Source organism: Camponotus vicinus, unplaced genomic scaffold, assembly GCF_025532165.1.
Source record: "Camponotus vicinus isolate PSW18456_S1 unplaced genomic scaffold, iyCamVici1.0 SCAF_14, whole genome shotgun sequence".
NCBI classification, from domain to species: Eukaryota; Metazoa; Arthropoda; class Insecta; order Hymenoptera; family Formicidae; genus Camponotus; species Camponotus vicinus.
Window position 1 is genome coordinate 514368 of NW_028141950.1, and position 11771 is coordinate 526138.

General features: G+C 30.6%; 1 protein-coding gene across 19 annotated transcripts in view; it reads left to right on the plus strand.

Moving 5' to 3' along the window:
- The window catches only part of LOC145965091 (uncharacterized), a 190287-nt gene that overhangs the window by 131505 nt on the left and 47011 nt on the right, over positions 1-11771 (plus strand). The gene's annotated exons all lie outside the window — the stretch shown is intronic.

The following is an 11771-nucleotide window of genomic DNA, read 5'->3' on the forward strand; positions in this document are numbered from 1 at the left end:
GTTGAGCTGGTAAGCTCGCAGGAGGTACACACCTTTCCTCTACTTGCTTGTTTGATATACCTTTTGCTTCGTTTGAGCCTCTTGTCTCGCTCTTCCCCGACGTAGTCAGACATCCCGATCGTTCGTTCACCCATACGTATAGGGAAAGCGCAAATTATGTATCAATCAAATCAATTTTTAATAATTTGTTTTTATTTCGAGAATATATTTTGTGGATTTTAAATTAGAAACAATAGGCTTAGTCACATCTCTTGAACTATTCTTGAAGTTTGCATCTATATCTTTCGCACGTAAAAAATACGATAAAGATATCACGCGAATAAATACAGTAATTATTAATTAAAAGTGAATTATTTTTATCTTTAATCTATCAAGATTGTGATACTTTAAATAGAATGTGCAATGTTTATTGTTCATATTTGCTAAATAATGTATGATATTATACTGTTTAATTTCATAATTAATTACATTATTATTCGTAATTTATTATCTTGTATCTCTTTCCTGCTGTATATAAGAATGTAGAGCTGATTGAAATAAATATTGGCTCACTGGCCTTCAGGCTAAATGCACGCTGATGCAATAGCAAGCCGTATGCAAGTATAATACGACATAGTGTAATAGTTTGACATTTGTTACATTTATAACTAATATCATCATTGATATGTCTTATAACTAATATGTCATCAACTATCTATTCTTACAATTATTTATTCATATTTAATAATTATTCATATTTAATAATTTATTCATATTAATAATTTATTCATATTTATTATTATAGAAATATATAAGATTCAATTAATTTCGATTTTTTAAAATATCTTAACATTTTGTCTTAATGTACATAAAAGATTTATGAAATTATAACAATTTTTTTATTGCGGCGAAAATTACTGTTATTACTACTTTTAAATAATTGTTTAATTTCACTATTTTAATTGTGCATATAAAGCGCAGTGTGGTAAAATTTGCATATATTAAACTAAAGAGAGGCAATATAAGATACGTGAGAGGCAGTCGATCGCTTCTTTGATTACGTATACATCCATAAGTCCGAAGAGACACAAGCACATTTTTCATTGCTTTTACTTTCTCCGGCATTTTACGTATATGTTACGTGGCATGTAATTGTCAAATCTGATTGGGATGAGATCGAGTTCTGTTGCAGCAGACCTGCGTGTCACGTAAATTTCAATCGAAGAGATAATAACGCGGATAGCGGTGCTTGCATGATACGCGCTGGCAGTGAGCAGTTTATTGAATCCCGTTGAAACGACATCGATCAATATGCGTATTATGTGTCACGGATCATTCTATCGAGGTATATCGAGTTATTTCCATATTCGCGATTGATTGCCGGAAGCCTTTATAGCGTCGTTTGCTCGCGAAACTGAAAGATGTTTTCAACGAAGGCGTCTACCTGAATAATTCGCATAATCGAAGATGACAGCAGATATATACATCGGTCAGTAATTTGCATATATATTTGGTTGATGAACGTAACGTACGTAGGTAATCTCTAGTCATAGATTATTCAACGAAGTCAACCTCTCCTTGATGAATATTGATGACATCTTAATTTTCAATGTGAACTCTCAAGACTTTCACACAAAGGTAACAAAATTTGTATAATAGATATTATATAATCAGGTGATTATGCAATTGACGAATAATATATTTGAATGTCATTTGACATAATAAAATAGCTGCATAAATATTAAATTCGAACAAAAAATTGAATTTTAAATTTATCTTAGAATTTTCATGAGATTAAAGGAATATTCGTTAGAAACAAACTAAGACGATGTGAACGCGAGTATCGGAAATTCAGTCTACCTAATGAAGGTAGACAGTCTCGAAGGCGGCGAATATGTCGTCACCGCGCGACGACCGCAATCTTTTTTCTCTCTCGATGCTCTCCTCCTATAGAAAGTGAGCACAGGCGTAGTGCGTAAGTGTATTGTACGGAATAATATAAGAGAAACCCATATAACGAATTACGAAACATCTCGATCCAGACTGGAATATCCAGCTCTCGAGGTGGCTGAGGATGCCTCGCGGCTAAAAAAATCGAATCCGGTCGAGGCTGGACGGTCAAAAAGTTTCCTTTCTAGATCATAAGAGAGCTACCGAGTTGGCGAGATTAATTAATTAATTAATTATCAAATTTCCTTCATTTTATGCGTGTCTTTTTTATATAATAGCCATGATGAAGAGAGAAATGATACCTTCGTGATGACACGTAAATGATAACCGGTTGACAGTGATATCGTGCAACTACAAATTTTGTCACTTTTACTGTTATTTTTATTGATAATTACCTACGTCAGTATACGGATTATTTCGCGAACAATAATCGAATTAGCTAGCTAGTAGTTGTCGATTAACATATATTCATGTACTTTAACGAATTTTTATAGCGAATTAAAATTGAATAATTTTGACACGTGCAAAATTATTTCCAGCGTCGAAAAAAATGTGTCTTTTTAAAATATAAGTTAAATTAAAAATTTCATTTTTCATTAAATAAATATGATAATTATAATATTAGTAATAAAAGGCAATAACAGTTTCCGTAGAAAAGAGTAGCAAGTTCAGTCATAATTAATTTAAGATCTTAAATCAGCGATTTTGATGATATGTGATATGAAAAAAGAAAATTATTTGTGTGATTTTTAGATTTCTCTTCTCTCTTTCTCTCTCTCTCGTTTATATTTTTCATAAAATTGGAAGATTCATTTAATCTAAATATCAGCTGATTTATAATTGACGTGCCAATTACATATATGTCACGTAATGACATCCTTTGTTACGTGCCGTGTAACTAGTGCCACACGCGTATCAGTATCATCGGATTTCAAAACCGGATTGAGAGAATGCACAATGCAATCCCGCCGAAAAATCCTTTCCCTCTTTCTCTCTCTCTCTTTCTCTCGGGATCGTTGATCGCGTTACATAAACCGTGTGTCGTATGCAAGATCTCTCCCATCGCAGAGTGGTGGCAGAAAATCCGATTTTATCGGATAGGCTTCCAGAGAGTTTGTCTGCAGCGCGTTAGGGGTTTCGCGCATTTGACCGGGTGGCGTTTGAGGAATTATGACTCACCAACGTTATTACGTTTATTTGCGTCACTCGGGATGCTAATGAAGAGAAAACTGGAATTAGAGTAAACGCTCGACCAGCTGCGGTTCCCACGAAACTGAATGATCGAGTTGCGGTCGCAATTCCGTTTTGACCTTCCTGTGCCGCCGAATTAGGACAGCATCGCTTGTCTGATTCATCGAATCGGTCTCAATTTCAACTGTGATTGATTAATTGAGTTCAATCGAACTATTTCATGCTTTTATTTAATGCTCCTTCTTTTTTATTTAATTTTGTCTCGTTATTATTGAAGTGTTTATCGCAGCATCGTCAATTCTCAATTGTATTTTACATAGCATTCTCTATTAATTTCTCCAATTTTATTATGATTCTCGTATAAAATATAAATACATTATAACTTGGATGATTTTCTTACGCGTTGTAATACGTGAAAAGTGCGTAGATGAATAAGTGTACAGGCTACAATCGCATTTACATTTTAAATATGCGTTTTCCTGACACACTTTCTGCATCGAATGCCGCGATAAAATCCGCGTGAAGATCGTTTGATGATCAATTCATCGTAATGGTTACTGTTTTAATGCACTCGCATCCATTTCACAAACTATTGCGGCATAATATATAACATTAACTCACTTCGTTGCGTGTTATTTCCCGCCGGATGTGTCTAATGGCATCGATGAAAAATAATCGTGCAATTATTCAAGTCTACTCTTTTATGTTCTTTCCTGTTACACTAATTAATTGTAAGTGTTTTATTATTAATGACGAAATATATCTTCGATTTCAAGTCACAAAAACGGAGCGACTTTTCTCAGTAAAAATTAAATATTTTATCAATTAAGTGTTCTATTTAATTAAAAATTATACTTTTATAATTCAGATATACCATCTTAACTTTGTCATAATTTTTTATTTAACTATTTCTGAATCAATCTTTCGAATAAAAATGTTAAAGCGAGTTTAGATAGGAATGCAGAATGATATATGGCTTTCTTTTACGAGATGAAAGTTTAAAGATTTGATATACAGACTTCGAACGTCATAACATTAAAAATAGCCAGCGGAACATTTTATAGATGATTTAACTTGCATGCTATGCGCGAGAAACTAGGAAGAACCGAGAGAGATTCTGCGTTAGTTATCTAATTTCGATGATCGTTTTATTAATTAATAGGATATTAATCGAAGCAAATTTCAAGAGTTACATAATTTTGACGTAGCAATGATTGCTCATCATGACATGCCTCTAATCTCTCATTTGCGATTCTATCGTTGTTTAATCGCAACGATTACCTGACACAGATAATCTGAATTAGTTTTTATCCTTGCCTATCGGCGCAAGATTTCTTCATTAAATTCATGTTTTTGATGACATATTTTATAATGAAATTTATGTTGATTCCGTTGAATTCCACCCAGAAATTTGCAAAATTCTTTTACATTCTCTACATTAATATAAGACATAAGAATATGAATTTTGTAGCTAGCAATTGTAGCTTTGTAACACTAGCAATAATAATTACGCTCAGCATTTAGAATGCAAAAAAAATGTGTATATGATTGTGAGGTAAAAAGAAAAAATATATAAATCAAAAACACAAAGCAAAGAGCCCTAGACACAGATGGAAGTATGTAGAAGAATTTTTTAATAAATTGTATTAGAAATATACAGTTATATACAACTTTTCACATATTACAAATTTCCAACTCAACAAAATATTATTGTGACAAATGTTTCAACCTCATCCAGGGTCCTTTTCAATATCGAGTTAACAACAAGTTGTTGAAGAAGACCTGGATGAGGTCGAAACGCTTGTCACAATTTTTTGGGCTCTTTGCTTTTATTGCTTTGTGCTTTTGATTTATACGAGCCTCTCATTGCATTCTCTTATTAATTTGAAAAATAGATCCTACAAACGCTCTGTATTTGTAACAGAACGGGATTGGAGAAAGGAAATATCCTTGTACTTGATATTCATGCGTTGTGAACACGTATATACGCTTGTCGAAAGTCGTTGAACGAGGTCAAACGATTCATTGATACGCGCGCGCCTTGGTGCTTTTCGATCGAGCTTTATATATGTATTCTTTTTCTCATTATAAATTGACGATTTCTTTTAACGAGTATCGACACGCATGGTCGGTTATAATAATAGGATTAATGCTACGTATGTTCCGCTCGCTAATAAATTACAATCTTGGACTCGACGGAAGTTATGGTTCTAATTAACGTACTTTCCTCCTCTCTAACCGAAATGGATATTTGGATTGAAATAAAATCCCAAACAAATTATTCACTCGCATATTGTAATAAAATTAATTTTAAAATCTTTAATTCTTTACAATCAATTTAAATTTTTTATATTTTTATTCTAATAAAAAGTTAAGAAAAATGTTTAAAAAAATATTTGTTTACATATTTATTTTAATGTTCTTTTTGTTAACGGAATAAACCATGCTTTTATTATCATCCAAGAACAAAATTTATTTTTACGTATGTATGTTTTCGTTTCAATAAAAGTGAAGAAGAGTCATGTAGCAAAAATGAAAATCGCTTTCTGAAAGCATCTGCCTTTTACCGTTGAAATTTTTTCCCCCGTTATTGGAAAAGACCAAGATATTAAAAATGTGAAAAGTATTAAAATATTGCTAAAGATATTAAAACATTGCGCTTATCTTTTCGTCTGATGCTTTTGAAAGTTTTATGATATTTATTTAGAATGTAAAATTGTAATATCTACATATATAAGCCATATTTTTTAAAGAAAAATCTTTAAATATTTTTAAAATATTTTTTTAATATTGAATGTCGCACAGTTTTCAATTAATTGCTCAATTAAAAATTGTCTGTTCAATTATACAGTGAATAATTGTTCGATATATTTATTGTATCGTCATTTAACAAGATAAATACAGTCGACTAAATTTTATTAGTTCCATTTATTTTCACTATATTAAACGCGTAAGTTATCTCCTTTGATTACTCAAATTAATTATAAACTTTTATTTATTTTTTTATTTTTTATCGATAAAAAATAGCTTTGAAAGAGACTTGCTATTAATAACATGAATAAAAGATATGTCGCATAGCTTGATAGTTTCGTTCTTTAAACTTTAACAATCTTAAATTTACATGTATATCTTTACCGGAAGTCGATCAAATGTCCTCGAAGAAAGTCTATTCAGACGTATAAGCGTAATTCGTATCTGTTTATCTATACTCGGATGTGAAGGGAAACTCACGAGAAGTCGCGGGAAATGTTAGGTTCTGGAAAAAATATAAATCTTTAATTACCTCTTCTCTCATTTTTCCCTTTTCCTCTCTCTTTCTCTCTCTTTCTTTGCTCCCACCTGCAATACCTGTCTACCAAAACATTTCTCTTTTTATCACATACCGGAAGAAACTGACACCGCACCGGCGAAAGGATGACCCTACCCTGGAAAACGAAAGTCGGTTCGCGTGTGTAATTATTATACAGAATAGACTGCACAGAAACGCGCCTTGTTAACCGTGATACTTGTTTGAATACCGTTAGCCAGTTATATGGACTTTTGAAAATTTTGAGATGCCATATATATAAACAACCATATATTTTTTTTATTTAATTAATATAATTAATATAAGTATTTATAATTATAAATAAATAAATATATTAAATTATAATTATCATTATAATTAATATAATTAATAAATATTTATAATTATAAGTAATTTATTACATATGAATTTTATGCAATTTTCAACATCGATAATATTGCAATGATAAAAATTTGTATCAGAATTTATATATATAAATTTATATAGATATAAAAATACACATAGAAAGAAATATTCAAAGAATTGTGTACATCCAGTTACGATTTTGCAACCATAAATGCTACTAACGTTTACTTAATCGTACAATTACTTTCAACTTGTAATTAACGTTGGGGTGAACTCGGGTGAAGTGACGTTTACTACGTTAGTTATAATTACCCTTCGCTTGTTATCTCTTCTATAACGCAATCGGATAAGTGCAAATTACAAATCGTCGCGAATTAATCGAGTTCTTCCTCTCACAGATTTGTAAATATCACAATAAAATATTTTTAATTGATCATAAAAATGTGGGACATCGTTAAAACTTTTATTAATAAATAGCTACGTTGAAGACGAGTAGCAGAAGTTTACAATTACCACAAAGTCAGTTAGGAGGAGGCTATTCGCTTCGTTGAATGTGGAACAGCCTTATTAAATGCCATAAAAATACGTAGACATTGCATTTGGCGACCTAGCAATTAACGAACGGCGTTAAAACTTTTTTGTTATGTTACACGGAGGCTCGCGTTTCAAATAATATCATACGCGTGTGCTTTCATTATACAATAGGACTTCTGTAATTTTACGCGGATGGAGTGCATTTAATTATCAACCATCCTGCTCGAATAAATTGTAACTGTAACATTATTGTGAGTTTTTTAAGTTTCGTTTTATTTTAACGCTCTTTTGACATGGCGTAAAATGTGTCTACCTGCACAATTTATTATTTCGATATTCTTCTCCAACATTGCTAATTTTCAACATTGCGTTATAAATGCAACACTGTATTAAATAATGCAGCAACGTAGTGGTGTATATATATTTATATAATACATATATGAATTCAATAGAATATGCAAAATGGTAGCTTTAATAAAGAATAATATTTTTTAGATAAGATATATCTTTAAAACAAGATATTTTTGTGATTGCTAAATATTGGAAAAATACAAAAATGGCTAAATCTAAAAAAATTGAAGATATAATTATAAATTTAAATTAATAAATAAAATTACATGTATAGTTAAAAGAATATTAACTTGTTGTTTTTATCTTTTTTAATAGATATTTTATACTGCAAATAAATTATATATATTTTGTCTTATGTTCTTGTATTATCAACATTTTTGTTTAGTTATTTATTTGTACGCGTACAATATAAAAAAAACTGAATTCACACATAATTATTATATGTATATAGCCTGATAGGATGTAATGTTGTAATCGTATCTCGGTTAATCGCAATCAGCAAAAACATAGTCGATTTCTCCGTAAAATATCATTCGCACAAAAATTTACCACGGAAAATGAAAGTCAACGACACATGCATTCCGCAAGACGAATTAACAACGGTTGTATTTTAATTTCGAGATAAGCAGCGTCAAGCTCGAATCGTTTCCACGTTACACAACGATGTTAAGAATAGCATGAAATGGTTCACGTTCATGCGTTGCAATTATTCGCACGATTGTATCAATTCCTCGACGTTTTTCTCTTTTGTTATTTTTTCGTGCATAAAGAAATCTCGATGTATTCGCTTGTATTGGATTCTTAATAAATGATCGTAGTTTTTGATTTCTTGACAGATATATCTTCGATATGTATCAAAAGCTCAAAATAGTGAATAGCGAGATACTAGAGATATCGCCTAGAGATTCTTTTAGCCATATCAGCGAAGTTTTCTAGGAACATAATAAAGGAGCATAAAAAAATATATTACCTTCGACAATAAAATTTATTGTGATAATAATGGATAGCACTATATAATGTTGTGAACGCTAAAAAAATGGAGTGATTTCATTAAAATAGAAAGAGAGAAATTGTTACCATCGTGAATATGCGATATAAGCGATTTTGGAGAAAGCGAAAGCATAATTTTTAATTTCAAAAAGTCTAATGAAATATACACGCAAACGAATATTATACATATATGAGATGTATATAACATACTGTTCTGTTAATCAGATATGTATTGTGTACAAAATATGAAAGTTAAAAAATTTAGCGTGTATGAACCATATCATACATGTAATCTTAATTTTTTTTCTTAATCTTAAATGATTAAATTTTATAATACATATTTTTCCGCATATAAAATTTATTTTGTCGTATTTAATAAATAAAAATAAGTACAAAGAAAAATCATGAAAACAATCACAATTTAAATTTAGCGATTCTTAAATAATATAGCTAAAATAATAAATTAAAAAATATATTTTAATATGTTAATTTTGTTTAAAAAAAGTAACAAACAATAATATTTTAGATATTTTGTATAAAATTATATCATTCTAATACTGTTTATCTCAATGGCCACCAATTTCAAAATCTTGTATTAATAGATGTGAAAGTGGTTGAACTTGTTTGTATGATTTAACAATGTGGATGAGCGGATACATATCGCACGCAATTTTTAATTACATACGTTATATAAGAATCACGCCTGTCACTCATAGCATTATGATAGTTATGTCAGAGGGACACGATGATCGCGATGTCGTCTAAATGTTGTAATAGAAAGAATTATTTCACATGACCATGTATCGCTTGAGGAGCTCTAGTTTTTTTTTTCAAATAGCGAAATTAAATTTCTCTCATATCCTTGAAGTTATCACGCAATATTATGTAATTACTACAAAATATATTACAAGAAAATTGCAATAGTGAAAACTCAAATTAAAGATTCGTCATATAACGTATATAGTAATTACATCGCAACTTTTTAATTGTGTTTATTATTTATCGAGATTTAACAGATTAAGAATTTAAATTGATTTAAATTTATTTCTCGTATAAAAGAACAAAGTTATATAATAAATATGGTAAAAAATGTTCCACCTACTAGAACAGTTTTCACAATATTATTAAAACTATATAAATTGCAAAATGAAAATATATAACGTGTATAACATTTCTGCTATATTTTATTTATAGTAGATTTTGAATTCTTAATAACCATAAACATGTGCTTTTGAATTAATAGCAGCACTCATTAACTCAGTTTGAACAACAGCCAAATTCTCTTGTTTAATAAACTACTAGCACGTTCGCGATTAATACTCCACATTATTCATACAAATCCCTGATTGGTTGGTCCGCTTAATAATTATTACATTAATAAATATTAGCTGACCATAAATATTTACTGAAATTTCTCTATTTATATTAATTTCATGAATTGTACTTTTTAAAATCTCACGCGATATCTCCTTAAAGAAAAAATTCCCAAATTATTTTAATATCTCATGTATGTGTAAAATGCGTAATAAAAATCAAACACATATATACATTTTTGCAGTTAATAGTTATATCTATATTTATTTTATATTTATAATAATATAATTTGTTAACATAATTATAGACATTGTAATCTACTAAAAATTGATATATTTATTATAATAACATAATCATTTTATCCATCATATCAAATGCCAGTTTAACTGAGAATTAACAAAATTATTTTGTAAAGCGAGAATATTGGAGATAGCCGAACGCTCGATGCTGTAAACGTGCTATATTTTTATCCACGTAAACGAATGCATCGTGCATGTAATGATGCATGTCAATATAACACACGATATATGTGTATACAATACGGGATACATTATACGAATCATGAAACTGATTAAATGTTGATTGACATTAAAGTATTAACGCATATGAACAATTTTATGTATAAAATATTACGTGTGTATTTATTATTTAATCTACAAAATATGCAATATAATTGTCATTATTCTTATTATTATAATTCTGAAGTCTATATCCTTCACTTCTAAACTTTTATTTTTTTTTCTTCTTTTATGGAAAAGAGGGAGAAAAATATTCGCGCGAATGAAGAGATATACTTTTGTCCTCGTATCTTGCAAATACACCACCTTGGTTACGGCTCTGTCGTAACATTAATATCTGCAAAGTTTATCTTCGCGAGAGCGCCTAATGTCACAGAGGCCTGCAGATATCGTCGAAATAAAACAGAAATATGCTCCACGCGGACTGTATTGCCTCATGTAGCAAAAGCACCGAGAGAACAAAGTATTTTTTTTTCCTTCCATTTGATTCCATTGCACGTGTCGTAAAACGTAATACGCTCTTCAAATGGTCATAGAAGTGACTTTGCGAGCACTTTGTGAAGTGGCGCTCGAAATTCGCCAAATAAAGCACAGCCGGAGAGAAGACGTATGGTTGATGTAATCCAATTATGTAATTCTGTTACTGAACTGTATTTGGCATTGTACGCTTTGCAATGCCAACAGCATGCTAGTGATTAGTCTAATTAGTTTAATTAGTGATCGCTAATGAGGCACGTACGTGTGTAGTTATTATCTCGCAGCAGTAACTTATTTCTTGTAAAGTTTATTACTTGATAGATACATGTGGATTATACACAAGTTGAGCAGAAAAGAGGAGGCAAAAGTGTGTGTAAGGTTTCTAAAAAGCGTATCTAAATTCTAAAAAACATTATTCTAAACACATTAGTTGAATGAAGTGATTTTTTACGCAACGCTACTTTTAGCGAAATTCGTAAACATTAGATGGCTTTTAATATACTATATCAGAAGATTGCATTAGCGCAAAATTACAAAAGAATATGATTAACATGAATTATATGGAGATTCGATGGTAACGTACGGTTTATTCGCCGGCGGCGATCCCAATTGCGAGAAATGAAAACGGAATTTCAACATCCGGCGCGGTTCGCTATCGACGAGAAGCGTCTCCGGCTGGAACTGAAAACGTTCGTACACCTACGTTATCAATGTCAACAGAATATCCGCATCCGCGAGACATCAGCATCGAAATTCCGCATACAAAAGAGATGCTACTAAACACTAAACGTGCACAATGGCATAGCTACGATCTT